The sequence below is a fragment of the Hyperolius riggenbachi genome, chromosome 10, assembly GCF_040937935.1.
Source record: "Hyperolius riggenbachi isolate aHypRig1 chromosome 10, aHypRig1.pri, whole genome shotgun sequence".
Taxonomy (NCBI): domain Eukaryota; kingdom Metazoa; phylum Chordata; class Amphibia; order Anura; family Hyperoliidae; genus Hyperolius; species Hyperolius riggenbachi.
Window position 1 is genome coordinate 137302215 of NC_090655.1, and position 19111 is coordinate 137321325.

A 19111-nucleotide genomic window follows, 5' to 3' on the forward strand; every position below is an offset into this window, starting at 1 on the left:
TTTGCAAAATACTATTTACTTGACAGTTTTTATTAATATTAATATTAGTCCAATTTTCCAACCAGCTCATACCAATGGCACAGGTAAAATAGGAAACAGAATGATGATGCTATAAAAATGGGCAGAAATGTATGTACAAGATGTTAAATGGTCTAGAGTTTAACACCAACTTTATGAGTCTCCAGTGTTTCTACACCGAATTCTGGGTCTGGCATTTTTTTTTGTATTACAGTATATTATTTTCATAGCCATCACCCTGAAGGCCAAATACAGTCCAGTTTATTTCTATATAGCCAGGGAAATTCTACTTTCCTTTAAAAATTCTATAAATGTACAGTACAGTAATCCTGCAATTCCTTTGCAATTTAATGTCATTCATTTGTTTTACATTTTAATTTGCAGAATACTTTGGCCCTCATTCAATTCACTTTTTCTCTTAAGTTTTCTCCTATGGTTGTTCACCTTCTGTTTAAAACAACTTTTCAGCAATCGGCAATTGAAGAATGATCAAAAAGTAGAGTAAAAAATGCTGTCAAAATGATTCTGAGTTTTTTCTTGCTTACAGGTGGCTTCAAAGACATTTCATTGATTAGATGTGAAAATATTACCTAGGATAAAACTTAGGAAACAAGGGAATTTAATTAGGCCCTATGACTTTCTAAAATACTTAAAGTGGCCATACACGGCTCAGTATTTTTATTGTTATCCAGCTGATTCGATCATTCGATTTATGACCGACAATAATAGATTTGGTTGATCCCGGTGGATGGAGGTTTTCGCTCTATTGACGAGGGGTTGGGAGTGTGTCGCTAAAGACTTAGATTTTGAGCTGACCAACTCAACAGCAGAGCTACTCTCACCTGTCTCCTTCCTTACTCCCGTGTCTCCTCTCCACTGCCAGGGTGTCTGTCTGTCTCTTCACTACTGGGGAGGGGGAGGGGGGAATGCCTGCCCCTCAAGTAAGGCTACTTACACACCAGGACGTTGCGTTTAGGGGACGTTATAGGGCACATAACGTGCCCCTAATGCAACGCCTGGTGGTGTTGGAGCAGGACGCTACCAAGAGCCGCGTTACAAGCAGCTCTTGGTGTGCCTGCTCTGTCGGAGGCGCTGCGGAGACCACGTGAGCGGAGCTCTCCGCATCACGTGGTTCCGCCAGCCAATCAGCGGCCGCTCCAATGAGTAAACACTGCAAGTGCAGTGAATGCCAAGTAGCCATGTGCCTGGCTACGTAACGGCCTCTCCCCGCCTCCTCTCCACCCCTAAAATAAAAAAAAAACACCCGTACTGAGCATGTGCAAACAGTATAAAGTACTGCATGCAGTACGTTGTCTTGACGTGAAGCATTACTGTGTAATGCAACGCGGGCACTGTGAGCACCCCATTGATTTTTCATTGCTGTGCGGTGGGGGTGCGTTACAGGCTGCTCTAACGTGCTCTAACGTGAGCCTGTCCCACTGTGAAAGCAGCCTAACTTCAACATCAAATAAGTGTGTGGAGGTAAGTGAATTAATAAACAAGTGTGTGAGTGATAGCCCTGTAGCTGTAGATAGTCACGGTAAAACTATTTAATGCCAGTGACGGATCACTTACATTGCCAAATTTCACACAGCATTCAATGCACCGGCATAACAATAGAACCCCCCCCCCCCACACACACACACACTGCCCGCAAAATTCCATGGAGGGGTACGGTCTATGGGGCTTGCTCCTACCATTGGGCTGTTTCTCACCATAGATGATTCTGCAATATTTGTGCTGCGATTTCTGGCAATTGGCAAGTCACTAGTGCATTACCTTCCTCCAGGAGCATTCACACTGCAGTGCTTGCACTCACAAAGTGCTACATGCAGTGCTTTAGGAGAGACTGCAAAAAAAATCACCACAAAATTGCCAAAAATGACAATTGCGATTTGTATAGTGATTTGCGATGTGAAACAGCCTTTGCAGAGTAGTACAGGAAGCAGTGTCATATATTAATCTGTCCCACGCTGCATTGAGTCTTATTTTCCTCCCAGCAGCCACACACACTTCATGCTGCCCTCCTCCATCTCCCGATCACATGACATGCACCTCGAGCCAGGCTTGCAGGATAGGGCGAGTGTCTGCTGGGAGGAAGAGGAGACCCGACGCAGTGGAAGCAGGACAAAAAATTCTTACATAGCTCCACTGTGCTTATTTTGGTGAGTCGTGGTGGAGTATGGTGGTTGCAGGTGGCCCTATGATCATTTTGTGTGCTGGTGGCCAAGGGGGCTGTTGGACTGCTGATTTTGACTTTGTGTGATCAATCAGCAATTAGGATTTCAATGCTGAATGCTGTCATTTGATAAGTATACTGGGGCTTTAATTTATACAATTTTGGTTTTGTGGTTGCAGGGAAGTTATGGTTTAGTGCTGTGTGGGGCATTACCAGAAGCCCAGGACAATATTATTTTACACTAAGGAGTGATATTTTCAAACTTGTCAATGAAATGCCTTTTAACTCACCAGCAAGCAAGAGAAATAGCTTTGACAATACTTTTCAGCCTACTTTTTTCTACTTTTCGATTGCAAAGTGCTGAAAAGTTATTCTAAATAGAAGCTGAAAAATTATCTCCTAGGAGAAAACTCAGGAGAGTTAATTGCATTTGTGCGTAAGTATGGGCTTACATTAGAGACATGATTACTAGAACAAGGAGGTGTAATCTCGAGGTGGCTGGAGGCACTTGATGTGGAAAAAGTAGCCTATATACTCATAGGCCTCGATTCATAAAGCATTACCGCATGCGGTTTACCGAGCACTTAGCAAAATGTCAACTCATAAAAGCAGTTACCGCATGAAAAGCTGAAATTCCCAAGCAGTGAGGTAAATTACTGACTTATGCGGTGAACACCTCCAGCACGTCAGTAAATGTCAATTCTTAAAGATTACAGCAGGCGGTAATGACACAGAGAATACCGCCTGCTTTGAAGAGGTAATAAGAGAGCAGTAAGAGAGAGGGACTGTGTAAAAGCAAGCAGCAGAGCAACTGGAACAAACAAGGCTTCCCTGAATACCCCAGGCTGTGTTTTTTAACCTCTTGGGTACCTGTTTTCAGATGTTATTTCACATCAGAAAGCCTGTATGTGTAAAGTTTCTTGAAGTTCTTCTAAGCTGTGGCAATTAAATAGATTGTTTAGAAAGACTAATAGACCGATTCAGGACAATCAAATCAGAAGCAGTATAACAAAACATGCACATCTAAAGGGAAGTTGGGGGATACCTCTTTTATTGTAATGCTGTCTCTGCACAGCAAATGTATCGACTCAGCCATCTACTCTTCTCATGTTATTACCGACAGTTTAGTGCGGTAAATCCCCGCATTTTTATCGCAACTGTAAAAGTTTATGAATTAGCACACAAAAGTCTAAAATACCGAATACGGTATTCCCCCAACCAGATTTTTTTTTTATCGCACATGCTTTTATGAATCGAGGCCATAGAACGATAAATAGAAGATAAAGAGCCAGACGTTAGCACTGCAGCATATGCAGGAGGGTTGCAACTGTGCCATCCAGGTTGCCTAGTGTCATGCTATGCGTGCTCTGGCATGGAAGATTGGATCAGTAGATAGTAGGAAAAGAGCAGAAGTCGGCACTGCAAGCAATACTATTTATTCCATATAAAATGCATACAGCAGTGTGAAAAGGTGCTATCCAGTGCAACAAATATTCAGGTAGGTGCACATACCGGTCCAGGTGGGCAGTCAGTGGGTAGTGGGTGGGGGGTGTGGGGAGCATTATTATTCATTTATTAATTACTAATGAATCAATACACTTTGCTTGCTCATATACAGATTCACATATAGATGTAGGACAATAATACTGATATACTCATACAATTATAATACAGTAATAAATTTTACTTTTTCAGGTTTGTAAGGGTTTCTATCCCTCTAGATGCCTAAAATGAATAGGCCAGTCTCTCTCTCTCTCTCTCTCTCTCTCTCTCTCTCTCTCTCTCTCTCTCTCTCTCTCTCTCTCTCTCTCATTTCAAAACCATACTCACATTCATGACATGTCCAGGGATCAAACCCAGGCCAACCACATGGAAGACAACTATGCTCACCACCATACCACCAAACACACACTAAATAGACTGCTTACCTAAATCTTACTTGTAGACAGTCATATGAGACACATGCTGGGTGCAGGGCTTTGTGATTGGACCATGGACCATGCGATAGAGTGAGGTGCAAAAATGAAATCATGCCTAGCAGAGGATGGTTTCACAATGCTAAATGCTAGGCTGGCTGTGGTGCAATTGGTTAGTGCGTCTGGCTGGTAACAGCAAGGTTACAGGTTCGATTCCATCCAGGCATGTCTTTTCCTTTTGCGTTCAACAGTTGTCCAAACAGAGCCAACAGAGCCCCAGATAGCCATGTAGAGTTAGGTCACAGCTAGCCTGGCTGTGGTGCAATCGGTTAGTGTGTCTGGCTGGTAACAGCAAGGTTACAGGTTCGATTCCATCCAGGCATGTCTTTTCCTTTTGAGTTCAACAGTTGTCCAAACACCGAGCACAAAGTTTTGCATGCGTAAAGTTTTACGCACGCAAAATACCCCATGGGGTTCAATGGCGCAGCGCGCGCACGCAAAAGGAAAAGACATGCCTGGATGGAATCAAACCTGTAACCTTGCTGTTACCAGCCAGACACACTAACCAATTGCACCACAGCCAGGCTAGCTGTGACCTAACTCTACATGGCTATCTGGGGCTCTGTTGGCTCTGTTTGGACAACTGTTGAACGCAAAAGGAAAAGACATGCCTGGATGGAATTGAACCTGTAACCTTGCTGTTACCAGCCAGACACACTAACCAATTGCACCACAGCCAGCCTAGCATTTAGCACTGTGAAACCATCCTCTGCTAGGCATGATTTCATTTTTGCACCTCACTCTATCGCATGGTCCAATCACAAAGCCCTGCACCCAGCATGTGTCTCATATGACTGTCTACAAGTAAGATTTAGGTTAGCAGTCTATTTAGTGTGTGTTTGGTGGTATGGTGGTGAGCATAGCTGTCTTCCATGTGGTTGGCCTGGGTTTGATCCCTGGACATGTCATGAATGTGAGTATGGTTTTGAAATACTACAAATCGAGAGAGAGGGAGGAGGAGGAGGAGGTTGGTTGGTTGGTTGGTTATTCATTTTAGGCATCTAGAGGGATAGAAACCTTTGCAAACTTTAAAATACTAAATTTCGTAATCGTAATTACGAAAATGTGCGTAATTTGCGAAAATTACGAAATTTCGATTACTGCTAAAATCGTAATTGTAGAAATTTCGGAAATTCGTAATTAGGTCATTACGCTCATCCCTAACTGCAAGGCATACACACTGAGGCTTAGCAGAAGTTCTTTGCAAGGCCAAAGTTGCCATGTTGTATGCAAGTGTCCATATTAAGTTAGAATAGCATTATATTCTTACATACATATACCACAATAAATTTGATAGGAAAATTACTGCTCAGTTAAGATGTGATATCAAGAAAGATGCCATTTCTGCAGAACCTCTGTTTGAAGCCAACCACAAGAACATATTTGTTACTGTGTCCTATGTTAAAACCCATTCTAGCATCCTGCCACATATTCTGGGCATGATGCCAAGGGACAGTGCACCTGCTAAGGTTCGCTGTCTACATGTAATCCTGTAGAAGATGAACATTTAGGTGATTTTATAAATGACGTATAAGACTCCAGTATACTTTCTACGCATGTGCAAATAATCTTTTCCTTTATTATAATTTTGTGGTTTTTGCTCTTGTCAAAAACAAACCAAACAATCCAAAATAATGCTTACTATGCATCTTTGCAATATATAGAGCTAAACTGAAGGAATTGTTTATTTTCTTTAAAACATAATAGTTCCCCGGCACCTCCCCACACCATGAAGGAATCTTTTTGACCATTGCAGACCAATAAGAAACACCAATAAGAAAAACTGAAGATCAAGCATTATCTATTAAAAGAAAAAACTTAGGAAAAAAGGTGAATTGGATAAAGGCCAATTTATCTAAATACCACCATGGGCTCTATTTTATAAAACCTCTCTAGGCTGGATATCTGTAAGGCTTGACAGGTTATGTCCACAATCAGTCCCTATGCCTCGATCTAATGCCCTGACTCTGAGCCTGGCCCATGGTCTTCACCTATAGACAAGCCCCCACGTGAACAGGACACTTTATTTGTCTCCTAACTACGGTTACCCCCAGGTCTTAACGTGCAAGGCATACAGACTGAAGTAGAGTGGACAATAACCCCCCAGAGCCCCACTGAGGCAAGTATCAACAGAGTTCAAAAGTTCACAAGTGTCAAACAGTAGCAATACCTTGAAGATGAGGATGAGGCCCACAATGGTAACAGGCAGTCATAGGATCCAAGTGACAGGCAAGGGTCAGTCCAGGCAGCAAGCAAGAGTGTCCAGGTAACAAGCAAAGTTCAGTCCAGGCAGCAGGCAAGAGTATTCAGGTAACAAGCAAAGGTCGGTCCAGGCAGCAGGCAAGAGTATCCAGGTAACCAGCAATGGTTGGTCCAGGCAGCAGGCAAGAATGTTCATTAACATAACAAGCCAAGGGTCAATTCCAGATGACAACAATATTAGTAAGAGTGCGCACCCAGCAACTAGCCACAGCTATGCTATTATGGGAGATGACTGGGCGCACTCACAATGTTTAAATACAACTCTCATCCAATCAGTGGCCGGCCACACTCTGCACATCCAATCAAACAGCAGTTCACCCTGCCTAAGTGTCAGCTGTAAGATCAGCTGACACCGCGCAGTCAGCTGACTACTGTTTACCATTGCGGAAGGCATACTCAGATCGCGTCCTCCGCCTATCATGAAGTGTGGCCTGTGTCCCAGCCTGCACATCATCAGCGGGGAACAAGCGCTGAGTCCCGGAAGTAGAGTTCTCAGCCCAGCTCTTAGCACAATCTGCACCAGATACAGATATGTTCCTTACAAGATCTTCAGAGATCACTAATGATGGTAACAAACCCAAGTATTGCAAATAGTCTGCTATTGGGTGCTATGAGTTCCAAACCCTCATCTAGGTCAAATACAACCACAGTGCTGGAGCTGATGATAGATTAATAAAGCAGTCGGTGTGTGACTGCAGTCATGTACAAACGCTCTCACAGCAAGATTTTTTTTTATTTTATTTTTAATTAGATGAAGGTTGTTTTGAATAAACCAATCCAGTCAATAGAAAAAAAGCTGTTAGCATTCCTCAAATATTCACAACCACTCTTTTGTTTTTCGTAGGTACAAAGAATTCCCTGCAATTAATTTACAAGCAAACTGTGGGATCATGCAGTGATAATCATAGGCTAGATTTATTGATTTTGCTACACAGGAAGGAAATGAAAAATGGAAGCAGTGATTCACCTTATCAGACACATTTACTATAAAACCGCAGCGTGATTTATACGCTTCTCCCGCTCCGCTACACACTTCTTCTCCTTACTTCATCTGAACGATATTAAAGGAAACTTGTAGTGATTGAGGATATGGAGGTTCTGGTCCTTATACCATTTCAGAGAATCCTAATTGTTTGGCTTTCTGTTGATTCATTACCTGTAATTCCTTTCGAATCACTGGAGAAAGATAAATATCTGATGCTCTGACTCTGGTCTGATTTGAGAGCCTGTATGCCTGAACTACAGACACTACTGATGCCAAAAAAATCAGCATGGCAGCTAGAAAACAGGCATTTTTAGGAAGGTAAATAAGAGAACAAGTTCCATGTACCTCTACCTGTAGGTTTCCATTAAAGAATCGCTTTCACTTTTCATGTTTGGTGAGCTAAAATTATCCAAGAGATTTTACCTTTTCGTGGCTACAAGCCTCTTTAGAATTCATTGTTACTGAGTTATTCTTGCATTCTGGTCCCCTGCTGATAATTGCTCACACCATGTCATTCATTCTCATATCTACCTTTCTCCTCCCTTGTCTAATTATTTGCAGGTATGCTAATGTGCCTTCTCCAAAAGTTGTTCCTTATAATTACAAGCTGATTGGACAGTTAGAAAACTTTAACATTGTACAGAAAGTTGTTTGAAAATGATAGGAAATCTAAAGAAATATTTATTGCAAAAACGTACCTTTAGGCCTCTTTGAAGTGGTACTGTGCTCATCTGGTAGTGTAGCTACCGATCAGCCATTCACTGAGCGTCGTCTCTGTAAATTTAGTGCAGAGTATGTAATCCCACACGTGGTGTGATTATCCTGCAGGAAAAAAAAAAGCATTATGAGTTCAATTGTCAGATGTTCTCATTGCATTGGCTATCTCGGCATTGCCTGTGCTCAGCACTATTAAGTGCCTGGCTAGAGCACAGGAACAGCTGGCAGGTGGTGGTTCACGGCCTTCAGCCTCTTGTGTAAAGGAGGCCTTAGGGCTCTTTCAGATGGTCAGCTGACAGGAGGATAATTCACTGTGTCAGATGTTCTCCTGCACCAGCCGGGCACTCGTTAGCACTCTGTATTGGCACTGGACAGGCACCCAACCCCCCTCCTGATGTGGTCACATCTGCGTGTAGTTTCTCAGTGACAACATGTTGTAGTTCTCTGCCACTGGGTAACACCACCACATGTCAGCACTTGGTGTTACAATTACTGCCGGACAGTTGCACTTCAATCGTACATGAACAGCACCCATAGGTAAAAAACTGACACTGAACTGCCCCGACAACCAAGCAGTTTAGCCATCCATCTGAATGATACCTTACTCATTCTGGGGCTGATTCCCTTAAAATGATTTTATGGATTATCTCTCATAATTTACTTTGCACTTTAAAATAACTTTTCAACACTTTCACAGAACAAAAAAAAATCCTTTAAAAGAAGTTGTTCCTGTCAGTACTTTTCTCAGCTTAATTTCAGCATTTGCTTGTTGGGTGTTTCAAAAGGTTTTATATAGATAAGTTGAAACAGAGATCAGGTGAGAAGATGAATGAGTTTTCTATATCAAGCCGTATGTGTGAAAAACTGCCAGAATTTCTTAAAGTGCACAGCTAGTATGAAAGCTTGCTTCCTTACTCTATGAGGATATGTGCATTTAACAGCACTTGTTAATCATTTCTGGCCATTATTCTACCTGGACACAGCCAATTGTCTTAAGAGATGCTTACATATTAGCCTTACTTGCTTTTATCAGGATAAGCAAAGGAAGCCTTCTGTATGAGCAGCAATAAAAAGTACCGTCTACGTGGCTTTTTAATGTAATTATATTTAAGAGGCCTCCAGTGTCACGCTAATGGAACATAATGAGTGTTTGTTCAGTAATATACAAAAATAGGTACAAATATTCTATGAAAAACATAGCTCATGTTTCTGTTATTCTCACATTTCCAGGAACAAACGCAGTGTGTGCAGGACAGAACAGGACCCATGTAAATAACACTTACAACGAAGCAATATGTTCACTAAAACACCACAAATGAAGGCCAAGCTATGAATCCAGTTCAAGTGTTATGTTTTGAATAAAGGCTAAAATCTGACCATTTTTAAAAAAAAAAAATTTGTGTGTGTTTTTTTTTCAGTCTTGATTCCACTTCCACGTAATTTTCTGTCCTAGTAAATAGTAATAGGGTCCCTATAAACAGAAATAATAGGCAGGGCATACGAATGAGAATAGGGCTAATGCGTAGCACACCCCCAATAGGTGGTTACTCTATGAATAGACAAGACAAGGCAAAACATTTATGTTGCGCTTTTCTCCTGGAGGACTCAAAGCACTTGAGTTGCAGCACACTAGTCAGAAGCAGTGTTAGGGAGTCTAGCCCAATTACTCTTTACCGAACGGGTGCTGGTTTACTGAACAGGAAGAGCCGAGATTTGAACCCAGGTCTCCTAAGTCAGAGACAGAGCCTTTAACCATTAAACTTTCCAGTAGCTAGCTATGTTTGATCACTAGCTATGTTTGAATTGTCTGTCCCAAATGTACACGTACCAAAGCCCACATTAGGCAGCAGGGACTCTCAGTGAGATGCAAATACACATGAAAAGTATTGAGAATTTTAATTATACAGCATTATGCCAAGTATTATTAACTTTTTTATTTATTTAAATATATATATTTATTTTACCGAATGCGGACCGACGCAGTTTAAATCTACGTCAAGCGGGTGGTGCGGCAGTTCTGACTGGACGTAAGCTCTACGTCTCATTCACCACGTGTCCCCGCCCGTTCCCGCTGCAATGTGCTGCCCTGCCACCTCTATGATGGCAGAGCACTGTGAGCCGGGCAGGAGCCGTTTTCATTTGCCTTAAGGGGGCAGAGGCTGCTGGTACCAAAGTGGTTATATATATATATATATATATATATATATATATATATATATATATATATATATTTATTTATTTCTATTGAGTATTATGAATGATAATCTAAACTGTAAACGGGCTAATCAAATCTTTCAGTGAAAGCATATCGCAGGTGAAGTAAAAAAGTTGGCAATGAGCCAAAGTTTTGTACTAAATGTCTTTAGACGTCCATGAAAATGGAATAAGGAGATACAAAAATGCCTGAAGACAGCAGGCAAAAGTAATTTGGTGAAAAAAACACGTGTATGGCAGTAAACATTCACATTTGCCTATTAGACATCTGCGTTAATTGGTTACTGATGAAAAAAAGAGATAAGCTATGGGGTATCTGCTTGTATAGTTGTAAAGGATAAACTTGACAAATAAAGCAAAAGTCTGAAAACCTGATTTGGATGACGCACATTTGAAACCTTGTTATTCGGTGGCAATATGTAATGACTAAATCACTACTGAATGCATGCCAAGCATGAGCTAACATATTACTTAGTGTGAACAAGCTGTAAACTTTGTCATTGCTCAGGCTGGTACATTTGCAATTTTGCTAATGCAGGGTGACATTCATTAAGGGTAACAGTCACAAATGTGACTAAAATCCATCTCACACTCACAAGGAGTTAGCAGCCACTTTTAGACTATTTTAACACGTTGGGAATCTTACTTTACTTTATTTCAAAGTAAATACATTTTTAAAGCAGAGGGACACCAAGAGCCCCAATAGTGTAATTCGTCTTGGGGACAACAAAATAAATGAGAAGTTAAAATTATACTTACAAACCAGGGTTACCAATAGGCAACCACTGTATAGGCAGGTGGGGAGAACAATGCTGACCCCACTCAGGAATAAAAAGTCGCTCTCTGTAGACAGGAAAATAGGGTAACAACCCTCCACCCAGGGTGGACTCAATGTAGTGTACAAGATACAGAGGCGCCAAAAGAATAAAAGGTAATTAAATGAACTTAAACCAGTTGGTTTTTTAAGTTCATTTAATTACCTTTTATTCTTTTGGCGCCTCTGTATCTTGTACACTAAATACATTTTTGTTTCCCTTTTAAAATAAAATTATACGTTTGTTAAGAAAAATGAATCCTGTAATAATTTACCCCTGCTGCACATCATCTTGTATTTTAATGTTACTTGAAAACTGAATATTAAGATAACTTAATTAGCTATGAATTTACAAAATGGGTTGTAAACTCAGATTGCATTTAGTGGAGTGGAGGAATCAGTTGCCTGGAAGTGGAGGGAGTTAGCCCGGTCGGGTGTTGATCGCTGGGCTCTTCCAGCAGCACTGTAGCAGTTAGCCCGGCTGCGCTGTGTGTGGGAGCCTTGTTGGAGGAGGTGGGAAAGCTCAGCTCACAGTGGAAGGTGGAGGTGGCTCAAAATAACCAGGTGTGGGACCAGGTGTGATTGTCCTGAAGTTTCTACCTAGAGATGACACGTGGAAGAAGGGGAAAGAGTGACAGCAGCTCACAGACATCGGACAATAGAGGCTTTATGGAGGTAAGATCAAAGGAGCCGGCAGGAGAGGAGGAGGGGATGGAGGAGTCACGGGCTGAGCCATCTGGAGGTGGTGGAAGTTCTGGGTCCGAGTCAGGTGCTGCTAAAGAGCCTGCAAAAAAGATAAAAACGTTGGCCGGTGATGAGATGGAGGAGGAGGAGGAGGAGGAGGAAGAAGACTGGCGTGAACGGGTGAGATCTTGGCCAACTTTGTCTGACATAAAAGGGCTGATTGAGCGATTGGAAAGAAAGAAATGTCAGATATCAAAAAGGAGGTGGTGAATATTGGTCAAAGAGTGGCAGCAGTGGAGGCTAGAGAGGATAAAGTGGAACAATCTGTGACTGATATGTCTGTCAAAATGAACTCTCATGATAAAAAATTTGAAGATCTAATCTCCCAACTAGACGATTTTTTAAATCGTAATCGCAGGCAAAATATCAGATTATAAAGACAGCAAGCAATCGTCAGCGCTCACAGGCTGCAAGTGAAGTGAAAGCTCCAGAGATGTGCACAGCCCTCTGAGGCTAAGTCTACACCTTGAATACAAATCAAATGTAAATTATGTGCGGAACACTAATGTAAATTCTAAAATTTGAATGCAAGCTGACGCCCATGGAGGCAGCTAGCCTAAAGTATACTTAAGTTTTTGTACAGCAGAAAGGAATGGCAGCACTTCCAAACAGAAGCTGCACCTGAATTGACTACCTGCACAAGTATGCAGAGCTTGATTAACGGACAGATTACACACCTTGCAATCAAAACAGGTACAGTAAAGGGGGGCGTTAGCTTCAGCATAATTTGTGCACAAATTATCCCTAATGGACTCTCCCACGGAGTTGACGGGCCCCCATGGGAGAGACCTAACCACTAATGAAGCATATATAATAGTGAAGTATGTTCAAACAGTGAACCATATACGATCAAAGGTTAAAACCAAAAACTAGTCTGACAGTGAAGCATATTCGACAGTGAACCATAGCTAATCTAAAGTTAAAAACATAATCCTTACCTGGTGCAGCTAACCATAAATGGTATACACATTTGTTCAAAAAGACTGCAACCAATCGGTAGCGCTCACAGGCTGCAAGTGAAGTGATAGCTCCAGAGATGTGCACAGCCCCTCTGAGGCTCAGTACACACCTTGAATACAAATCAAATGCAAATTACGCGCTGAACACTAATCTAAATTCTGCATGCTTTTGTGGAGTATGCCAATAAATTGTATGTTTTAAATAATGACAGTTTCTAGTGTCTGCTTATAGGAGGTAAGTCCACCACTGCCTCCCAAGCACTTTTAACAATTTTAAGTATTGTTTTTATTCTTTTGGCGCCTCTGTTTACTACACAGCCTTGTATCCACCCTTAGTGGAGGGGGATACCCCCTTTTTTCCAATCTACAGAGAGCAACTTCTTAATCCTGAGTGGGGACGGGACAATCTCCCCACCTGCCTACACAGTGGTTGCCTTGGAGGTAACCCTGTTTTGTGAGAATATTTATTTGTACTCTTCTACATTCCACATTCCAGTACGTACTGCACTATATTGGACTCTCTGTGTCACCTTCTTTTCTTCAGGGATGAGCAGAAACTATGCCAGTGCGAATTTACGCAAATTTCAGCATTGAAAAGGGGAATGTATGCATAGAAGAGTTACCGGTATAAGCATTGAAAGAGGAATTAACCACTTGAGGACCGCAGTCTTTTTACCCCTTGAAGGAATACTTAAGTCTAAAAAAAAATGATATTTACTCACCCGGGGCATCCCTCAGCCCCCTGAAGCTGGATGGTGCCCTCGCAGCCCCGCTCCGATCGTCCTGTCCCCGCCGGCGGCTACTTCCGGGTTCAGCGACAGCCGCTGACAGGCTGGGAAGGCGAGTGATTTTCCGCGTTCCCAGCCGCTATATCACCCTCTATGCTGCTATAGCGTATATGTTATACGCTATAGCAGCATAGAGGGTCGTATAGCGGCTGGGAACGCGGAAAATCACTCGCGTTCCCAGCCTGTCGGCGGCTGTCGCCGAACCCGGAAGTAGCCGCCGGCGGGGACAGGACGATCGGAGCGGAGCTACGAGGGCACCATCCAGCTTCAGGGGGCTGAGGGATGCCCCGGGTGAGTAAGTATCATTTTTTTTTTTAGACTTAAGTATTCCTTTAAGGACCAGAGCCTTTTTTTCCATTCAGACCATTGCAGCTTTAACGGTGTTGTGCTTGGTCATACAACCTACTATCTAAATGAATTTTACCTCCTTTTCTTGTCACTAATACAGCTTTCTTTTGGTGCTATTTGATTGCTGCTGCGATTTTTAGTTTTTATTATATTCATAAAAAAAGACATGAATTTTGTCTTTTTTTTGTCATTTTTTTAACTTTCTGTGCTGACATTTTTCAACTAAAGTAAAAATGTATTCCAAGGTATTCCGTTAGTAGTATGGCGAGTTCATAGAAGATTTTATTTTTTGTCACTAGTTAGCGGAAATTGATTTTTATTTTTTTTTTCACAAAGTGTCATTTTCCACTAACTTCTGACAAAAAAATAAAATTTTCTATGAACTCACTATACACCTAACGGAATACCTTGGGGTGTCTTCTTTCTAAAATGGGGTCACTTGTGGGGTTCCTATACTGCCCTGGCATTTTAGGGGCCCTAAACTGTGAGGAGTAGTCTAGAAACCAAATGCCTCAAAATGCCCTGTGAAATCCTAAAGGTACTCATAGGACGTTGGGCCCCTTAGCGCACCTAGGCTTCAAAAAAGTGTCACACATGTGGTATCGCCGTACTCAGGAGAAGTATTATAATGTGTTTTGGGGTGTATTTTTACACGTACCCATGCTGGGTGGGAGAAATATATCTGTAAATGGACAATTGTGTGTAAAAAAAAATTTAAAAAAATGTCATTTACATAGATATTTCTCCCACCCGGCATGGGTAAAAATACACCCCAAAACACATTATACTATTTCTCCTGAGTATGGCGATACCACGTGTGACACTTTTTTGCAGCCTAGGTGCGCTAAGGGGCCCAACATCCTATGAGTACCTTTAGGATTTTACAGGTCATTTTGAGGCATTTGGTTTCTAGACTACTCCCCACGCTTTAGGGCCCCTAAAATGCCAGGGCAGTATAGGAACCCCACAAGTGACCCCATTTTAGAAAGAAGACACCCCAAGGTATTCCATTAGTAGTATGGGGAGTTCATAGAAGATTTTATTTTTGTCACAAATTAGCGGAAATTGATTTTTTTTTTCACAAAGTGTCATTTTCCACTAACTAATGACAAAAAATAAAATCTTCTATGAACTCACCATACTACTAACAGAATACCTTGGGGTGTCTTCTTTCTAAAATGGGGTCACTTGTGGGGTTCCTATACTGCCCTGGTATTTTAGGGGCCCTAAACAGTGAGGAGTAGTCTGGAAACCAAATGCCTCAAAATGACTGTTCAGGGGTATAAGCATCTGCACATATTGATGACAGGTGGTCTATGAGGGGCCGAATTTTGTGGAACTGTTCATAAGCAGGGTGGCCTCTTAAATGACCGGTTGTATTGGCACTGAAGTGCAGGATGTTCTCAAAATCGTGACCTGGACATTGCAGCAGAGAACATGGGCATGTGATGTATTGGGTGCGTAGACCAATAAGACCTCAATACATTCTTTTTGACTAGACCCATGTTAAGGAGAAGGCCCCAAAAATGTTACTTTCGGAAACTTGGAGTGGTTATCACCGAAAAGGCTGGGCATGGTAGCTTCTTGGATTGGCGGTTGCGTATTGTGTGGCATAACGGTTGGTCTCAGCCATGTAACGATTGGGGAGTTATTTCCGTGGTCAGCACACAAGATGTGCCCCGACACTGCGGAAATCCTCCACAAGTGTTTAAAACAACAGAACCCAGCTTTGGTGCAATGCACCTGTAGAGAGAAATTCCCACCAGCAGATGGAGCTGTGGAGTGCAGAGGAATAACCCCTCTGCACTGCCACAGATGCCAGATGGGAATTGTACGAGTTGAAGCAATGTAGGGCAAGATAGCCCTTAGAGAGAGAGAGAAAGTGAGCACAGAGACAGAATGTATGTGTGCCCACCAATCTAGTCGCCACCCGGCGACGGTGAACACACAACAGCGAAAACCAAGTGGGAACGCAATCGCAAGGATGGCGATTGCCAATAGCGACACCAGACTCAGTAAGACAGAGCAAAGGAACAGACAGGACTAACTACACACGGTCCCCACACGTTAGGCGCAATAGCGACAAAGCGCGTGCACGGCACGGTCGCCACACGAGAAGCGCAATAGCGACAAGGAGTACCAACCCTGACTAACCAAAGAAGCACGAAAACAAAAGAGAACGCCAACGGTTGCTAAACGGTTACCTCACCGAGACGACAGAAAGCATTCGTTCCAGACAAAACAGACAGAAGGAGTAACCGCTGCTCTGGCAGAATACAGAAGGAACCACCGCCTCTGCCGCTAGGGTGGTTGTGATCCAGACAGACAGACAGATGGAGTGACCAGTAGGAACCGCAGCTCTGGCTACACTCCCAGACAGATTACAGGAGGAACCACAGCCTCTACCGCTAGGGCGAATGCGATCCAAACAGACAGAACGATTCTCTGTCGGCCGCCGCTGAACAGAAAGACAGAACAGGCAATACAGATAATATTAGCCAACAATATGCAGAGGGCTGAGACTCAAGGTAAGTCTAGCAGGATCAAACCTTTACGACCAGCAAGGAATTCTCAGAGGAAATGTTTTCCAGAGACCTGTGCAGCACTCAGACCTAAAGAATGGTCAATAAGCTGTCTGCCTGTGCAGACAGCAGAGCAGATAATTACAAGACACAATTAAGTCGTAGAGACCAGCAGTGATCAGAAAAAAAAATTCTGTCACTGCGGTGGGGCGGGTGAGGGTTTGGCCGGATGATCAGAAGCCCGCAGGGAGCAGATTAGGGCCTGATCTGATGAATAGGAGTGCTAGGGGGTGGCAGGAGGTGATTGATGGGTGGCTCAGGGAGTGATTAGAGGGGAGAATAGATGCAATCAATGCACTGGGGAGGTGATCGGAAGGGGGTCTGAGGGGGATCTGTTGGTTTGGCCGAGTGATCAGGAGCCCACACGGGGCAAATTAGGGCCTGATCTGATGGGTAGGTGTGCTAGGGGGTGACAGGTGGTGACAGGAGGTGATTGATGGGTGTCTCAAGGTGTAATTAGAGGGGGGAATAGATGCAAGCAATGCACTGGGGAGGTGATGGGGGGGTGGGGGGGTCTGAGGGCAATCTAAGGGTATGGGCGGGTGATTCGGTGCCCACAAAGGGGCAGATGAGGGTCGGATCTGATGGGTATGATGGGTAGCAGTGACAGGGGGTGATTGATGGGTGAATGATGGGTGATCAGCGGGTGTTTAGAGGGGAGAACAGATGTAAATAATACACTGGAGAGGTGTTCAGGCGGGGTCTCAGGGTGATCTAAGGGCGTGGGCGGGTGTTTGGGTGGCCGCAGGGGGCAGTTTAGGGTTTGATCTGATGGGTAGCAGTGACAGGTGGTGAAGGGGTGATTGATAGGTGCTCAGGGTGTGATTAGAGGGGAGAATAGATGCAAGCAATGCACTGGCGAGGTGATCAGGGGGCCTTCTGAGGGTGTGGGAGGGTGATTGGGTGCCCACAAGGGGCAGATGAGGGTCTGATCTGATGGGTAGCAGTGACAGGTGGTGACAGGGGGTGACAGGGTGATTGATAGGTGATCAGTAGGAGATTACAGGGGAGAATATATGCAAGCAATGCACTGGCGAGTTGATCAGAGGGGGTCTGGGGGGCTATTTGAGGGTGTGGGCGGGTGATTGGGTGCCCAAGGGGCAGATTAGGGTCTAATCTGATGGGTGGTAGTGACAGGTGGTGACAGGGGGTAATTGATGGGTGATTGACAGGTGATTGAAAGGTGATCAGTGGGTGATTACAGGGGAGAATAGATGTATACAGTACACGGAGGTGGGGGGGGGGTTGGAGGAGGATCTGAGGGTGTGGGGGGTGATCAGGAGCCCCCAGGCAGTTTAGAACCTAATCTAAAAAATAGCGTTGACAGATAGTGACAGGGAGTGATTGATGGGTGATTAGGGGGGTGATTAGGTGCAAACAGGGGTCTGGGGGGTGGGCAGGGGGGGTCTGATGGGTGCTGTGGGTGATCAGAGGGCAGGGGGGGCAGGATCAGTGTGGTGCTGTGCTTACTAGGGGGGCTGCAACCTGCCCTGGTGGTCCCTCAATCACTGGGACCACCAGGGCAGGAGGCAGCCTGTATAATACGCTTTGTATACATTGCAAAGCGTATTATATGCTTATGTCACGGCATATCAGGGGTTAACAACCCGTCGGCGCTACTAATTAGCCGGCGGGTTGACGTCGCGGGTGGGCAGAGCCTATTGCAGGCGGATGCGCTCGCATTGAGCCAGCGATCCCCGACCAGCTAGTCTACAACGAGCCGCCACCGATGGCCGTATTGCGGTCATTGCAGACTCCACTTTGCCATCGGCTGTGGGCGGTTGGCAAGTGGTTAATGCGTAAAATTTTCTGCATGCGGGCATAAGCATCCGTATACACTACGCTTCCCACTACGCGTAATTGCCTATTTTAACGCATAGTCTACGAAATGCATACAAAGCGAATATTTGATTTTGAACCCGTAGTTTGGCGAAGTGTAATTGCGTAAAACTACACGTAGTTCCAGCGTAGCGAAGTTGGCTGACTACGACCATCCCTGCTTTTCTTAATTTTCTGGTCGATGCTCCCTTCCTTCTGTTTTTATCTCGAACTATCTGTATACTTCTAAGAGGAAGACATTCAGGAAGAGATTATGATTAACTTGTATAAGTATATGACTGCCTATACAAAAAAAGTAGAGTAGCGAAAAGTTATTCACTTTAGATCTCTACAAAGGAAGCAAGGGCACTCCTTACCATTTCAATTGTAACCACAATGAAGCAAGTAATTCTAGCAATACAATGTAGTCTTTTACAAAGGGACTGAATAGATGCATACATGTAAAAGGGCGCTGTAGTAATTTGGGTGTCAAGCAAGGCAGAATCTAGTAAAATTACCAATAATCTACTATTGATCAGTAGCTAATTCCAACAGTGGAATATTGGTAATGTTTACCATTATTTTACTAACACCTAACATAACTCTTTTTTCACTAACCCTCCTTTACCGAAACCTAACACTAACCTATCCCCCACTGCAATTTCCGATATCTATCATCTACCCCTTTTCTCTCACTAACCCTTTCT

The 19111-nt window shown here is 43.5% G+C and overlaps 1 long non-coding RNA gene across 1 annotated transcript in view; it reads right to left on the reverse strand.

The window, feature by feature from the left end:
• The window catches only part of LOC137535665 (uncharacterized), a 120524-nt gene that overhangs the window by 86708 nt on the left and 14705 nt on the right, over positions 1-19111 (reverse strand). Inside the window, exon 3 of the long non-coding RNA XR_011024426.1 lies at positions 8119-8242. This is a non-coding gene — a long non-coding RNA (uncharacterized lncRNA). The remainder of the gene's footprint in view (positions 1-8118; positions 8243-19111) is intronic.